Source organism: Camelina sativa, chromosome 16, assembly GCF_030686135.1.
Source record: "Camelina sativa cultivar CO46 ecotype springtype chromosome 16, ASM3068613v1".
NCBI lineage: Eukaryota > Viridiplantae > Streptophyta > Magnoliopsida > Brassicales > Brassicaceae > Camelina > Camelina sativa.
In genome coordinates this window covers 6,731,595-6,749,027 of record NC_141895.1, presented here as the reverse complement: position 1 = coordinate 6,749,027, position 17,433 = coordinate 6,731,595, and the positions used below count along the sequence as shown (strand labels likewise).

Sequence of the window (17,433 nt, the reverse complement as noted above, 5' to 3'; positions counted from 1 at the left end):
GTATCCTATATATTGTTTTATCAAGGCAAACATGTTGTTTGGCCGTTTGGGGATTTTCTGGGAGTCTTAAAAAAAAAAGCTTTTAGGTTCTTTTGAGTCTATTGGGTAGATTAAGAAGTGGTCAGTGACAAGCTAATTTAGCTGTGTGTAAAACTGATTAAACATTCCTTGTATGGTTGTTTAAGAGATTCTTAATAAGAAAGGTAGTTCTTTTCATTACTGCATGCATCTTGTTTTTACATTTGGTATCAGAGCAGTCAACCGACGAGAGCTTGATACTCGACACAAGTTGAGATCTTGAGACAAAGATGGAGTCAGTTAATGAGATGATGATGTTTCAGAAGCATGTGATGTTGGATGATAGAGGCTATGGTCGTTGGAAGGTTCGAATGATTCAGCTAATTTGTAATCTAGGAGAGGATGCTTGGACAGCTGTTGAAGAAGGCTGGGAACCTCCGTATGAAAAAACCGAATCTGGGGACAAGATCACTAAGCCTAAGGCTCGCTGGACAGTGGATGAGAAAATTTTGTCAAAGTATAATGCTAGAGCTCTTAATGCTATTTTCGGTGATGTAAACGATGATGAATTCAAACTTGTTCAAGGGTGTGAATCAGCTAAAGATGCTTGGGATATCTTGCAGAAGTCACATGAAGGAAACTCAAATGTTAAAAGGACAAGGTTGGATCAACTTGCCTCTCAGTTTGAGGTTCTAAGGATGGATCCAGAGGAAACAATTTCTCAGTTCAGTGCTACGATGAGTGCTATTGCAAACGAAGCTAAAAATCTTGGGAAAATCTACAAAGATACAAAGTTAGTCAAGAAGTTGATTAGATGCCTACCGTCCAAATATGCTGCTCATAAAGCTGTTATGAGAGTTTCAGGTCACACAAATACTTTAAAATTTGAAGATCTTGTTGGGATGTTAAAATCAGAAGAGATGGAAGTTGGTGAAGAGCTAAAGATTCATGGCAAAGGAATTGCTTCCAAGGCAGATGATACAAGTGATCAGCTAAAGGAGATAAAGGACAACATGTCTTTAATGGCAAGGAACTTTGGGAAGGCTCTTTAGCGAGTTGAAAAAGGACAAGGAAGAGATTTCTCTCGCTGGAATAGAAATGATGCAGAAAGGTCTAGCAATCGTTTCGACAGGACTGAAAAGGAGAAGGCTGACCATCAAAAAGATGTACAATGTCATGAATGCAATGGTTTTGGACACTACAAACCTGAATGTCCTCTGACTAAGCGAATGGAAATGAAATGTTATGAGTATAAAGGTATTGGTCATTTGAAATCAGAATGCCCAAACTTGCAGAAAGAAAAAAATAAGTCACTCCTAAGTTTCAGTGATTCAGAGTCAGAGAGTGATGGAGAAGAAGGAACGCTTAATCTTTTTGCGTTCAATGTTAAGAGTGATGATACAGCTGTGGAGAGCTCGGATGATGATGATGAGGAAGAGTCAATTCCAAAAGAGAGCTATTGTATTTTATATGACAATTGGGTTCAGCTCTGCAATGAGAAGCTGTTGTTGGTAAAGGTAAAACTGCGTTTGGAAGCTAAGGTGAGTTCTCTTGAAGAAAACCAGTCTGAAGTGTTAGCTGTTGATGAATGTCCTCGTCATGAAAAAGAAGTGTATGAGGAGAAACTGAGAATTCTACAAGAAAAATAAGGTTTGGAGAAAGAAAAATCCATCAGTCTGGAAAAACAGCTTAATGAAAATCACAAGAAGATCAGAATGTTGAACAATGGCGGCAAGAAGCTGGATGAGATCTTATCAATGGGAGTTGTAGGATCTCAGCATAGAGGTTTGGGTTATCACAAGGATCAGACTGTTGAGTTACTGTCTCAGAATAAGTCTGTGAGCTTTGTTAAGAGCAATACAACTCACGAAGTTGAGTCAACCACTATGAACAAGACTGTTGAACAGGACAGACCTGTAGCACCATCGAAAATCAGAGAACCTTATATCAGGTCCGACAAGTCTCTCAGAATCGTGACAAATTCCAAACAAAGAACTTCTATCTGTTTTCACTGTGGCAAAGCAGGTCATATCCGAAATTTTTGTTATAAATTTAAGAACAAGATTAGAGAACTCTGGATGGCAAGGAAATGTTTTATAGATCCTTTTCACTTTTGCAAAGTCTGGGTTGCCAAAAGGGATCTTTACAGTAAAGTTTCTGAGAATAATGAGAGACAATACGATCAAGTAATTCAGGAGGCTGAGGAAATCAACCTTTGTTGCAATCTATCAAGCATAACACATGAAGAAGATAGCTTTAGAGCACAAGTTTCATTTACGTCTACAAGCAATGATGGTGGTAATCCTTGGTACTTTGACAGTGGTTGCTCCAGGCATATGACTGGGAATCCGAACATCCTATCTACTTTTGAAGCGATTCCAGGTGGAAAGGTAACATTCGGTGATGGTGGAAAAGAATCTATACGTGGTAAGGGACAACTTGAAAACCATGATCAGCCATCGTTGATCAATGTTTACTATGTTGAAGGACTCAAGGAAAATCTGATCAGTATTAGCCAATTATGTGATGAAGGTCTGAGAGTGATATTCACAAAGATTGATTGTCAAGTTGTAGATGAAAACAATAAAACAGTGCTGTTTGGTGTAAGTTCTGGTAACAACTACTACATGTGGAAGCCCTCATCAACGTGTTTAGCTGCGACTGTGTCTGAAGTAGAACTCTGGCATAAGAGATTGGGTCATATGAATGTTCAGGGTCTCGTGAAGATTGTTAATGGGGGTTTAGTTCGAGGTGTGCCTAAGCTTGGTGATAAGCTAGACTCTGTATGTGAAGCTTGTAACAAAGGAAAGCAAATAAAGGTGAATCACAAAAAAGTTCCTGATATAGCTTCAAAAAGGGTACTTGAATTAATTCATATGGATTTGATGGGTCCAGTGCAGATAGAGAGCATTAACGGAAAGATGTATATTTTTGTTCTGGTTGATGATTTTCAAGGTACACATGGGTACGGTTCCTGAGGGAAAAATCAGAAGCAGTGGAAAGCTTTAAGATTCTTGCATTACAGCTTCAAACTGAAAAAGGAAACATTATTCAGATCAGAAGTGATCATGGAGGTGAGTTTCAGAATGAGGAATTTAAGAGATTCTGCCACAGACAAGGAATTCGACATCAGTATGCAGCTCCAAGAACACCACAGCAGAATGGGGTTGTAGAACACAAGAATTGAACATTACAAGAGATGGCACGAGCCATGCTACATGGAAATAATGTTCCACAAAAATTTTGGGCAGAGGGAGTGAGCACTGCATGCTACGTGATCAATAGGGTCTATGTCAAACCAGGCACCAAGACTACTCCCTATGAGATTTGGAAAGGCAAAACCCCAAACTTTGCTTATTTTCACATTTTTGGATGTGTGTGCTACATACTAAATGATAAGGATCACTTGGGGAAATTTGATTCTAGAAGTGATGAAGGGTTGTTCTTAGGGTATGCAACAAATAGTACTGCTTTTAGAGTCTATAGCAAGAGGACCATGATGGTAGTTGATTCTGTTAATGTAGTATTTGATGATAGGAGTAAAACTGTGCTAGTTCGTATGGAAGGAGATGAACAGGATGTTCAACAGGTTCCAGCTGTAGAACCGCTTACTCAGAAGAAAACAGAAATTCCTGCATCCTGTGTTGAAGGTGAACAGGATAAACCATCAAAGATGTTAACTGATGCACCACATCAACTGCAAGTACATAAAAATCACTCCGCTGCAGATTTGATTGGGAACATGGATGAGAGAACCACCCGTCATGTTAAACTAAACTTTCAGGAAATGCTGCAACAATCTTGCTTTGTAGCACATATCGAATTGCTCCAACACTTCTGTTTTGTCTCTCAGATTGAACCAAAGAATGTCATAGAAGCTCTTAATGATGAGTTCTGGTATAATGCATGTCATGAGGAGTTAGAGCAGTTCACAAGACTTTATATGTGGGATCTTGTACCAAAGCCTTCTCATGTGAATGTAGACGGCACAAAATGGATTTTCAAGAACAAGATTGACAATGAAGGAAACATAGTTCGCAACAAAGCCAGGCTAGTCGCTCAAGGATACTCACAAGTTGAAGGTGTAGACTTCGATGAGACTTTTGCTCCTGTTGCACGCCTAGAGTCTATTCGTTTGTTACTTGGTATGGCATGTCTGCTCAACATACGGTTGTACCAAATGGTATGTTAAGAGTGCGTTTTTGAATGGTCTGCTACAAGAAGAGGTTTACGTTTCACAGCCAAAAGGATTTGAGGATCCACATCATCCTGACTATGTTTACAAACTCAAAAAGGCCCTTTATGGACTCAACCAGGCTCCTCAGGCATGGTATGAGCGACTGACACAATTTCTGCTACAGACAGGCTTTGTAAGAGGAAGTGTTGATAAAACACTTTTCATACATCAAATTCCTTCTGCAATATTGATTGTCCAAATCTATGTTGATGATATAGTATTTGGGAGCACTAGCAAGGAACTGGTTGATAAGTTTGTAAAGACAATGACTAAGGAGTTTGAAATGAGTATGTGTGGAGAACTGAGTTACTTTTTAGGACTTCAAATTACACAGTCCGACAAAGTCTTTTTTATCTCCCAGAGTACATATGCCAAACAGCTTGTGAAACGTTTTGAAATGCAGACTAGTAAGCCCAAAACAACTCCTATGAGCACATCTTGTATCCTCACTAGAGATGAAGACGGTCCAAAAGTGGATGAGAAATTGTACAGTGGAATGATCGGTAGCTTACTGTATCTTACAGCAAGCCGACCAGATTTGTGCTCGATATCAATCCAGTCCTCGTCTGTCACACTTAACTGTTGTCAAAAGAATCATCAAATTTGTTAAAGGTACGCTAGACCATGGTTTGTACTACACAAAACAAACTAATTCGAGTCTTGTTGGTTTTTGTGATGCAGATTGGGCAGGATCGACAGATGATCGGAGAAGTATAACTGGTGGATGTTTCTTCCTAGGAAACAATCTCATTGCATGGCATAGCAAGAAACAAAACTGTGTCTCGATGTCAACGACAGAGTCTGAATACATAGCAATGGGTAGTTGTTGCACTCAACTTCTTTGGATGAAGCAAATGCTTGCTGATTACGGTATCACCACTCAAACTCTCTTGATTCATTGTGATAACACTAGTGCCATTAACATAGCTAAGAATCCGGTTCAACACACTCGCACAAGACACATTGACATTCGGCACCATTTCATACGTGAATTAGTTGAAGGGAAGCTTGTGGAACTACTTCATGTTGATTTTGAGAAACAGTTGGCTGATATATTTACTAAAGCACTAGATGTGGTCACATTTGCTCACTTGAAAAATTCGCTTAGTATTGGGGAATGCTATCTATCATACCCATCAAGAGATCGTTGTTCGGGGTTTTGTTCCGCACTACTCTTGTCTCTATATTTGTGTTCTTACAGGTAGTTCTCACACTATGACTTGGTGATGACTCACTTTCCCTGTTTCCTTTGGTAACTCATGGACCTCTCAGTTTTGTACTCTTGGGTGGTTATATAAGTTTCATCAAAAAAAAAAAATTGTCGTAGTTAGACCAGTGATCCTCATGTGTCTTGCTAATAATGAACGGGTGAGCTCTTCTACCTCAGTTGTTAATTTACTACATGTGCACAGATTGACCAGTGATCCTCTTGTGTCTTGTTAATGATGAACGGATCAGCTTGTCTGGTCCACAATGTGGTATGTCACAACAAAAAAAAAGGGACTAATGCATAGAAGTGATGTCCATTGGTGAGTTTAAAAGTCGTACAATGTCATGGGGAGAGTGATGTCTTCATTGTTCTGTTGTGTGATGCTCCTGCTCTTTTAATGTCCGAAGGTGAGTATGTGTTGATTACGGTGCGGAATGTGATCTTGGTGAGTTTTTGATGGTGCTTGTTTATAAGCTGCTTCCTATTTTTTTTTCCCTATTTCTGATTCTCTTTGCGATCTTGAAGGTTGTGGTTCCTTGCTGGATAGCATCCCTTTGGCTAATACATGTGTTGTGTGGTCGCAGAATTTAATCTGTTAGGCCTACTCGAATACAAAACAAAAAATAAAAATAAATGGGCTTTGTCTATGTCTTGCCTTGCTGGATTGTGAAAGGCTCTTTGGCCATGTTATTGCCGTAACACAAACCCTCGCTGTACCACTCATCTCCCGCCGCCGACGGTTGTGCTCCACTTCTTGGCAACTGCTGCTTATGCCGTCGCTTCCACCCGATGGCGTCCTCGTCCTCATCTCGTCGTATTTTTCCATCCCGTGCCGCTGCTCCTCGTCGCTTGTCCTCTCGCCGTCGCACTAACGGTCCAAACTTGGCTCTTCGTGATGACTCGCCTGCTCCGGGTTCTTCTTCTCCGCCTCCAGTTGCTCCACCGCCGGCTGAACCCATGGATCTGGGTGATAGTGACGCTACAGCTTCCGCGGCTGGATCTGATGTTTCTGCATGTCCTCCAACCTTCAATCTTGCTACTGCGTGTCCCTATGCTGGTGATTCCTGTCTCACAATCACCCACCGCGGCTGGGTGATTGTGTTTCAAATCGTTTGCTTGTTGCTGCTCGCGACCGCCGATACCCCACCTTGACGAAGCCGACGAAGCACTCTCACAATCTCCGTTTTGCATCTCCTCAAGCTGCTCGTCGTTTCCGGATTTTTGATGGGAGAAAGCTTATTGCTCAAAAATATCTTCCCTTGGGTGTTTCTTCCATGAATGGTGCTCAGCAGTTGATTGACAAAGCTGGGTTGCTTCGCACTGTGCAAGATGTGGAACCTTTTAATCTCCAAGTGGTGTATGAGTTCTATGCCAACCTTGCTGATTTGGATGTCCGCACCAATGGGTTCACACAAGTGTATCTTCGTGGTAAGATGTTTGAATTCTCCACTTCCATTATCAATCGCCTGATTGCTACTGATCTATCAACTCCTATGCTTTCAACGTGAGGTTCCTGTGTATTCCACTGATACGTTTATTAGAGAGGAAAAAGAGAATAAGAACCTAAGGAATATGTCAAGAAGACAAGCGTGCTTCAAGCTACTTTAAGGAGAAGCTAAAGAGAATGTTTAAGGAACTTTAACACTCAAATAGACTCGTGAATGTCCAAGCTTAACCTCCAATATCTCTACACTTAAGCTGGAGGAAGAGTATTAGACTTGATGGAAGAAGTAACAAAGAAGTAGAATGATATCAAGACTCCATCTAGGCTTCAGGTATCATAAAGGGCCGAATTGGTGTCCAATGAAGGCTCAAGATAATTCTACTCTTACTAAAGCTAAGGGAGAAGAAGATAGAAGCATCTAGAAAGCCCATCCAAGCCCATGAAAGAATGAGAGGGAAAGATGTCGAATAAGTTAAAGGAAGGCAAGTGGGAGCAAGTGGGAGCAAAGAGACGTTGGGAGTGGTTCCCTACACTCTTTGGGCGTTCATGAAGCTCCCCCTCTCTTCTCATGTCACTTTCACTCTTTGTCTTATGTTTACAATTCAAATCTCTTTCTTTACCTATATATAAAGGCTTTGTGACTACTTTGTAACACACATATATTGAATACAACTATTTCCTCTATCTAATTTATTACTCTCTTCTCTCTACATATGCTTAACTAATAATCATAATGTAGATTAGTTAGAGAGTGATTTGTTAGAGACTGTCCTTAAAGGCAGTCTAATACTTGTTAAATACACTATAAACTCTTCTTTATTTAGTAGTTAATCTCTAGTGTATCTAGTGAATTCCATCACAAGTTGATGGCTTGTTCACCTTAGAAATGAATTCTCTTTTGTGTGGGTAAAGGGGGAATCAATCGCTAATTGATTGTTTACTCTTTCTTGTGAGCTTTGTCTCATAAAACCAACATGGTATCAGAGCCTAGTTGCTCTCTTGGTTCCTTAAGAACTCATTTCTAATGTTTGCTATTTTTCTTTCTTGTCTTAAAGATCTTTTCTTTCACATCTTGTTGTTGCAAGCTTGTGTTCTTGGTTTTGTTGGTATGCCCAAATCCAAGCTTGAGGAAGGGAAAGATCTAGTTTTTGCATCACCATTTAGCTTAGTCAAATAGATTAAAGTTTGTTCTAAAGATGCATCTCTGTAACCAATAGACAAATGGTTGTTCCATAGGTTCATTTATTTTTATTTTGCAGTTGACCACGAAAATCATCTTCAATATGATATTTTGTGAGTCTTGTTCAGTTAAAACCATCGAAAATCACTTGTTCATGTGTTATTTCGTGGGTTAAGTTGCTCAAAACATATGTCTTATGTCTTCACCGTTGGATAAACTAATTGTCCAAATGGTCCATAAGTTTAAGCCATTAAAGCACCAAATTCTCAATGACTATTGGATGCTCTTGGTTGTTAAAGCTTCCGCAAAACTCAAGAAAATAGAGCAGAACTCTGTCCATTTGAACTCTTGAGCAAACTCTCTATTCTCTACTCTCTATACTCCTAATGCTCTTGCTTTAATACTCTATATTCTCTGGTTACTTATTCTTGGTTACTTATACTCTATATTCTCTGGTTACTTATTCTTGGTTACTTATTCTTGATTACTTATTCTCTAAATTCTCTTTTTATTTTGAGTAATTTACTCTATTTTCTAATCTCTCACCATCTCTTGTTTAGAATCTGTCTTAATCTCAAACAGGTTCATTCTTTAAAGATGGTGAGGTTGTTGGCACATCACAATGCTTGGAAGTTAGAACCAATGGCCATCAAACTGGTGGAAGGTAATGAATCAGCTCCAAAAGCATGTGTGGTAGTGTAAAAGTTGTTAAGAGCTGGTTGAATGTGCACTAGTTAAGATCCTCTAGGCACAAGGTTTCAAGACTCAAAGACATGGCCCAAGCCATGACCAAGTCAAGAGAGTGGTCCCAAAGATGATTCAAACCATATCTCTAATTTAAAAAGACTACCTTCTAAACTCTACCTTTTAAATTATTTAAATTCATCTTATTTCAAGTTTTGTTCAATTTGAATTTCAAGTTTGAATTTATTTAATTCTATATTTATCTAAAAATATTTTATTTCGTTTTTAAAATAATTTTAAAATTATTTTAAATTCGTTTTAAATATTTTCTTAACATATATATAGTATTTAAGGAGAAATAAAAACCATTACCTTATTTATCTTAATTCTCTCAATTGGTTTCTCAAGTTTTATTTAGTGTTTTCTTAAACCCCACTACATATACTTTAAAATTTTCTTTAAATCTCGTGATGAAGGTTTAAAGGAGAGGAGGAATGTGTGAACATTCTCATGAGAAACACAAGATAAAGCAAAGAGATCCATAAAGAGGAGAAATCAAGTCGTGAAGGACTAAATAAGGGAATGGAAACACTTAAGAGGAAGGAGCCAACTCTCATTCTAGTTACTCTACTCTCGGCAACAAGAAAATCTCTGCCGAAGCGTCTCAAAGATCGACACATACGGAGGTCTTTCACGGTTATTCAGCTTCCACGTTCTTCACAAAATTGTAGAACATTGAGTTGTCTGTCCACTAGAGGTGCGATCATCCCAATCGGAGCAACCGTTCACGAGTTATGCTCGTTTGAGTGGAGATATATCAGGCTGGCCCGACTGAAGAAGCACTCGGCCATTGAGAGAAGTTGAGGGTCGAGTGGCCATTGAATGGACAAGAACAAAGCTGAAAAAGAAACTACATTGAAGTGCTTACTGGAATGATTGGTCCATTGTTTGAGCTGAAGTAGGGTTTACACAAACCTACAAGATTGGTTCTCATTAACCATTGAAGCCAATCTTGAGGGGGAGAAAGGTGTAAACTACCCTTATGGAGCGATAGAAGCAGTTTGAGGCAATTATGCTTCAAAGGAGTGTTGGATTGGGTTTAAGAAGTCATCAAACATTAAGAGGAGACCCATGGGGCAGAAACTCAAGTGGTGGTGCAAAGATTGTCTCAACAAACAAATTTCAACAAGAAGATCAAAGGCTATCTCTAAACCCTTAACTCTTTCAATATATTTAATTCATTAACCACATTTTAATCAGATTAGTCATGCATTGAAGTGAATTTTTCATGCTTAGAATCTGAATTTAGAAAACATTTTTTTAGGTTGTGGTTTTAGAGAATTTTCTTTTATTAAATCAGATTATTAATATTTAATTTGTCATGTTTAAAGTTTGAGTTTAGAAATTAAATTCATGGTTAAAATCTGAAATTTATCTTGTTGAATTATGAGTTTATAAACTGAATATTAAACCGGATTTAGGATGATTTGAAATTGAATTTGCATGTTTGAAATTTGAGTTTTTAGTCATGTGTTAAACTGAATTTAGACCTAGTAAAACCTAGTGCATGCTTAATGTTATTTTTATGATAAACATACTTAAGATCATTCTTTACATAGTTTGCTGAAGGTGTTAAAGAAAAGAAGGCCACGTGGAAGCTAGATGACAAGAAGAGAAGCAATGGGAAGAATTTCAAGCAAGAAGACAAAGCTATCCCACATTCAAACCATGGCCATAGCTACATCATTCAACCATGAAGGCTATACTCTTTTTCCCTTGGCAAAGTTTTATCCCAAGTGGTTTTCTTTGCTAAGGTTTTTAATGAGGTAGTTCTTTGTGTGTTGCAAGCTTGGTCTTTGGTTCCCACCGCCCAAGCTTGAGGGGGAGTATTAGAGAGGAAAAAGAGAATAAGAACCTAAGGAGTATGTCAAGAAGACAAGGCTGTGCTTCAAGCTACTTTAAGGAGAACCTAAGGAGAATGTTTAAGGAACTTTAACACTCAAATAGGCTCGTGAATGTCCAAGCTTAACCTCCAATAACTCTACACTTAAGCTTGAGGAGGAGTATTAGACTTGATGGAAGAAGTAACAAAGAAGTAGAATGATATCAAGGCTCCATCTAGGCTTCATGTATCATAAAGGGCCGAATTGGTGTCCAATGAAGGCCCAAGATGATTCTACTCTTACTAAAGCTAAAGGAGAAGAAGATAGAAGCATCTAGAAAGCCCATCCAAGCCCATGAAAGAATGAGAGGGAAAGATGTCGAATAAGTCAAAGGAAGGCAAGTGGAAGCAAGTGGGAGCAAAGGGATGTTGGGAGTGGTCCCCTACACTCCTTGGGCGCTCATGTGGGCAAAGAGACGTTGGGAGTGGTCCCCTACACTTCTTGGGCGCTCATGAAGCTCCCCCTCTCTCCTCATGTCACTTTCACTCTTTGTCTTATGTTTACAATTCAAATCTCCTTCCTTGCCTATATATAAAGGCTTTGTGACTACTTTGTAACACACACATATTGAATACAAGTATTTCCTCTATCTAATTTATTACTCTCTTCTCTCTACATATGCTTAATTAATAATCATAATGTAGATTAGTTAGAGAGTGATGTGTTAGAGGCTGTCCTTAAGGGCAGCCTAATACTTGTTAAATACACTCTAAACTCTTCTTTATTTAGTAGTTAATCTCTAGTGTATCTAGTGAATTCCATCACAAGTTGATGGCTTGTTCACCTTAGAAATGAGTTCTCTTTTGTGTGGGTAAAGGAGGAATCAATCGCTAAGTGATTGTTTACTCTTTCTTGTGAGCTTTGTCTCATAAAACCAACAACGTTCTCTGTTGATCCTGCACACTTTGCCTTCGATCCTAAAAACTGCAAACAGTTGGACACTCCACTCAAAATCACTCCTCGCATGGAGCTTGCTGATGATTTTTCTGACGTCATTGAACTTCTTCTCAAGATGAAGGCACGTCTTGCAGGTAAGTGTTTTCTTTCCTTGTTCTTGATGTGTCTTTCTTCATTGCTGTCTTTATATGAATGTGCACTTAAGCAGGGGGAGAATATGATGATCCGGTTGACTCTAAAGCCGAAGCTGATGATGGTGATGGAGAAGCAAGTGAGGGGGAGAGTGAGTGATAGCTGAGAGTTAGAGGGAATGAATTAATGTTTTGATTAGTTTATTTCTGGGATTTGCTGTTGTCGTTCTCTTTTGTCGGTTCTTTTGTCTTTGTAGTTCAGACCTTGCACTCTGTCCTAATGACTGTTTTTATGTTACTGTTTTTTTTCTACGAGCTAATCACTAACTAACTCTAGCAGTCTTAAGTGAGTTTCTTGAACTAACAGCTAACAAGTTGATTGTCACTTGCTTGAGATGCCACATTCAGATAAAAAGGGGGAGAATGTAAGCATGAAGGTTTTTGAGTACTACAATGCTGGTATGTAGAACTCTGGAAGAGTGGTTCGCTCTTTCCAGCAGCAACGGACTTTATTGGAGATTTCTTGATTGGAGCACAAGATATATGCATATCTACAAAGAGGATTTGGCATTATCCATATTAGAGAAATAGGTCATGGGATGTATCCTATATATTGTTTTATCAAGGCAAACATGTTGTTTGGCCGTTTGGGGATTTTCTGGGAGTCTTAAAAAAAATAAGCTGTCAGGTTCTTTTGGGTCTATTGGGTAGATTAAGAATTGGTCAGTGACAAGCTAATTTAGCTGTGTGTAAAACTGATTAAACATTTGTAAGGTTGTTTAAGAGATTCTTAATAAGAAAGGTAGTTCTTTTCATTACTGCTTGCATCTTGTTTTTACAACAACAAGGAGGCTCATGTTATTCAGCTTGAGAATGAGCTTCGGAACCTCCAGATCGGTGGTCTCTACGTTCATAACTATTGCTGAGAAATGAAGTCTCTCTCTGACCTTCTTGCGAATGTAAATGCTCCCATCACCGATCGTGCTCTTGTTCAATATCTTCTCAATGGCTTGAATTCTAAATTTGATAATATTATTAATGTCAACAAACATCTATCTTCCCCTTGCTTTTACAACGATGCTAGATCCATGCTCAACGATGAGGAAGATCATCTCAAAACCTCTTCGTTGTTGTAATGCCCCAACAGCCACCGCTTAGTGGGTTCCATGTCCAATCTCAGTTCATGGGCCCACCTTCCTTAATAGGCCTCACGTCCTCTTACTAGGCCCGTAAGCCCATCCACATTCGACGGCCGGTGTGCTACGTCCGAGAAGCTTTAAAGGCTTGTTACCATTCCTAAAAATCACCACATGATCTTTCCATGTGTTTTGTCCTCACTCGCAGGTCCCGACTGTTACTTCCCGGAAGGTCACCCATCCCAAGACTACTCATAAGCACACTTAACTGTGGAGTTCTTTACGGACCTTTGACCGAAAAGATAAGTGCATTTTGGTGACATAGGTGGCCAAATCAATACTTTTAAACCTCTCTGCATGTCTCTGAAACCAGGGTGTCACAATTCACCCCACTAACAGATCGCAACGTACTCGTTGCACTTCAAGACCGTCATCCCAGACGGTGTGAGCCCACTTCACTCCACACTCATTTGGGTTCGGCTCTGATACCACTTATAACGTCCCGACCACCACCTCTTAGTGAGCCCCATGTCCAATACTAGTATATGAGCCCACTTTCTTTAATGGACCTCAATTTCTCTCACTAGACCCGTGAGCCCATCCATAACCGACGACCAGTTTGCTACGTCTGGGAGGTTTTAAAGACTTGTTACCGTCCTTACAAATCACCACATGATCTTTTCTTGTGTTTTGTCCTTACCCATCCTGAGACCACTCCAGCTTAAGCACGCTTAACTGTGGAGCTCTCTCCGGACCTTTGACCGAAAAGATAACTGCACTTTAGTGACATAGGTGGCCAAATCAATACTTTTAAACCTCTCCACAAATTTCTGAAACCAGGGTGTCACAATTCACCCCACTAACAGATCGCAACGTACTCGTTGCACTTCAAGACCGTCATCCCAGACGGTGTGAGCCCACTTCACTCCACACTCATTTGGGTTCGGCTCTGATACCACTTATAACGTCCCGAACACCACCTCTTAGTGAGCCCCATGTCCAATAATAGTATATGAGCCCACTTTCTTTAATGGACCTCAATTTCTCTCACTAGACCCGTGAGCCCATCCATAACCGACGACCAGTTTGCTACGTCTGGGAGGTTTTAAAGACTTGTTACCGTCCTTACAAATCACCACATGATCTTTTCTTGTGTTTTGTCCTTACCCATCCTGAGACCACTCCAGCTTAAGCACGCTTAACTGTGGAGCTCTCTCCGGACCTTTGACCGAAAAGATAAGTGCACTTTAGTGACATAGGTGGCCAAATCAATACTTTTAAACCTCTTCACAAATTTCTGAAACCAAGGTGTCACAATTCTCCCTCTCTAACAGATCGCAACATCCTCGTTGCGCACCAAGACTGTTACCCCCGACGGTGAGAGCCCATTTGACTCCACACTCATCTGGATTCGGCTTTGATACCACTTGTAACTCCCCAACTGCCACCTCTCAGTGGGCGTCATGTCCAATCCTAGTCCATGGGCACACTTTCTTTAATGGGCCTCACGTCCTCTCACTAGGCCTGTGAGCCCATCCATAACCGACAGCCGGTTTGCTACGTCCGGAGGTTTTAAAGACTTGTTACCGTCCCTACAAATCACCACATGATCTTTTCGTGTGTTTTGTCCTCACTTGCACAGTTCCGACAGTCACTTCCCAGAAGGTCACCCATCCTGAGACTACTCCAGCATAAGCACTCTTAACTGTGGAGTTCTCTCAGAACCCTTGACCGAAAAGATAAGTGCACTTTGGTGACATAGGTGGCCAAATCAATTCTTTTAAACTTCTCAAAAAATCTTTGAAACCGGGACGTCACAAAGTGGGAAAGAATTGTGAGACCCGATCCAGCCCACTAAGGGCCCAACAACCTAGATCAAAACCTACATGCGCATGTGTACATATGTATATATAGAGTGTATATATCTCCCTCTACCTCCAGCCGCTTCTTTGCTCTACAAACTCGAAACCTAAAGTGATCTAGCAAAAGATCTTCCCTCCACAGGAACAGATCTCCTAAAGAGGTGAATGCATGAAAAAAATGACCCAAATATTATCTGATGCAGTTATGCTGTAGGTGGAGATCACTTTTGACACTAGAGTGGGGTGGGGCGATATCTTTTGGATTGCTCATTCTGACCCAGAAACGACCAATCCAATCTTTTAGAAGACTCCTTTTTCGTTCCTAGCAAAAGATCTTCCTTCCACAGGAACAGCTCTCCCAAAGAAGTGAGTGCATGAAAAAATGACCCTAATCGTTTATAATGTTGTAGGTCCCGAATCAAGCAAGTGAATAATCCGGTAAGTCTCTGAAACCGGGATGTCACAAGAGAATCGCAAACCCTTAGGATGTTATTAGCACGCCAAGACAACCAAGTCCGCCTTTAAAACAAAGTCCATCTTCTGCCCCTGCGCATATCTAGGGACGTGTGGGACAGATAAGAGTGTAGTTTGTTATCACGTGTTATGTACTTCTTTTATATTTTAACCAACTCTTTATAGTTATATGTAGATAGGATTTGATGAATATGCCCCTAGCATATTTGATGAATAGGGGCATATGTAGATATACAAATTAAAGCCAAAATTTTTTTTAACCAACTCTTTGTAGTTACGTAGATATACAAATTAAAGACACAAAAATCCAAATATGCTAGGTGTTTCGATTTCAATATTATGTAGGGACCAAATGAATGCTTGTTGCCTGATTTGTGTATTGTATTTTCTATGAAAAAAAAAAAGAAATAATTTTTGTTTTATAATTTAACTCAACAAAAAAAAAATGAAATTTGAAATAGTGAAAAAAATGGAGAAACGAGTATGTAGCTTAGGGAGAGATGAGTTCGACGCTTAGAGTTAGAAGATTATTATGTTTGTGATATATATAGCTTCTTATCAAAGAAATGAACTCTTTGTATTTGTTATGTGTATTGAGAAGGTAATTATGTTAGTAAACTATGTGTTTTGTTACCGATATATTTTCAATTGTTTCTTTCTAGACTGGAATTGATGAACTCGATTATTTTGAAGTATCTTAAAAGGCATGCGTGCCTGCAAAATGGTCGAGTGTAAGTTCATTATTTTTGCTTAATAAATTGTGGGAGACTGTATTACTATATAAATTGTGGGAGGCTATGCTTTCCCTCTTCTACCCAAAAAAGAAAAAAAAATCTATATTACAGTATTATAGTCATTCAAAAATTTGTAGTTATAGTATAGAATTTAGCATTAAACTAAATATTTGGGTAGATGCTAAAACAAAAAAATGGAAGGAATATAATTTTGTTACAATGCTGTGAAAAAAAAATGAAAAAGCAAACTTAAAATGACCCAACTCGTTTTTTTTAATAAATAATAAAGTAATAAATATTTTACAACTAGTGGTCACATACCCACTAGTTATCTAACCACAAACACGCAATCGCAGATAACATAAACCATAACACTAAACCAATAAATATCCAATAACTAAACAACTCATATTCAAAGCATAGCAAATATCCATTAACCAAATAATAGGAAACATAGACCAGCAACCTAGCAATGTTCTAATGATCCAACTCTAGGAACCTAGCAATGTCAAACAACAACCAATCGAGTCCCTAGAACATCCTCCTCTTCATTGCCCTTATTCCACGATCACACTTTGTCTTGATTCCACAATCACACTTTGCCTTTACCTGCACCACAAACACAAATTGCAATGCATGAGTATTTTATAAACACTCAGTAAGACAATCCTCCCATCTACTGGGCTATACACACAAGCAAGAGAGACATCTCTAACCATCAACCAACAATCAATAATCAAACAACAACAAACCAGGAATCTGCATCGACCGACACCAACCATGCATCGACCGACACCGACTAGGGTTGCATCGACCGACACTCATACTGCATCGACCGACGCAATGCTTGACATTACGCGAAATCCCTAATTGCATCAACCGACGCCTCCACATGGCATCGACCGATGCTCCTAGGTCAATACGCGTCGTCATTGCATTGCATCGACCGACGCACATACCGAGCATCGTTTTTCCCCGAAGCTTCTCGCCGGATCTTCGTTCCTACAACAATCAAAACTCGATCCCAAGCCACATGAAAGCCTCACAAAGTCCAAAATATCATTATAACAAGCCACACAACACTTAAACAAGCAGATCAGAGAAATCTCCAGCTTAGATAAGTCATGGTCATGCACTTACCGTTGCCACAGAAGATTCTGAACCACAAACAAGCAAGAACACTCTCCTAGGAAGCTCATACAACGATCTCAGCTACAGATCTCTACAGAAACCTCCTCAAATCACCCAAAATCCTCAAGAACGCTTAAGAACACTTTTCTCTCTTTCTTTTCTCTCAAAAGCGGCTAAACCCGACTAATGATACAGAAACTCGACTTAAGGTTTTTTCCTAACCGAAAACGCAACGTTTTACTTAAGCCAAACCGCACAAACGGGACCTTGCATCGACCGATGCATCATCAGCATTGACCGATGCATCATCAGCATCGACCGATGCACATCCCAAACCAGGATTCTGGTTCAC

General features: G+C 39.6%; 1 long non-coding RNA gene and 1 pseudogene across 4 annotated transcripts; both read left to right on the top strand.

Annotated features, from left to right (window-relative positions):
* The first annotated feature begins 308 nt into the window (after positions 1-308).
* On the top strand, positions 309-5,634 carry LOC147925198 (uncharacterized; annotated as a pseudogene). The gene is made up of 2 exons (XR_015585010.1): positions 309-989; positions 1,071-5,634. The product of XR_015585010.1 is annotated as an uncharacterized LOC147925198 (transcript).
* Positions 5,635-5,776: 142 nt separating this feature from the next.
* On the top strand, positions 5,777-11,310 carry LOC147925197 (uncharacterized). Of its 3 annotated transcripts, XR_015585331.1 has the most exons (4): positions 5,821-5,910; positions 5,991-6,893; positions 8,672-8,753; positions 9,250-11,310. It is a non-coding gene; the product is annotated as an uncharacterized LOC147925197 (long non-coding RNA). The 3 variants fall into 3 exon arrangements; XR_015585333.1 differs by lacking the exon at positions 5,821-5,910 and having other exon boundaries at positions 6,050-6,893; positions 8,650-8,753; XR_015585332.1 differs by lacking the exons at positions 8,672-8,753; positions 9,250-11,310 and having other exon boundaries at positions 5,777-5,910; positions 6,050-7,598.
* The last annotated feature ends 6,123 nt before the right edge of the window (positions 11,311-17,433 follow it).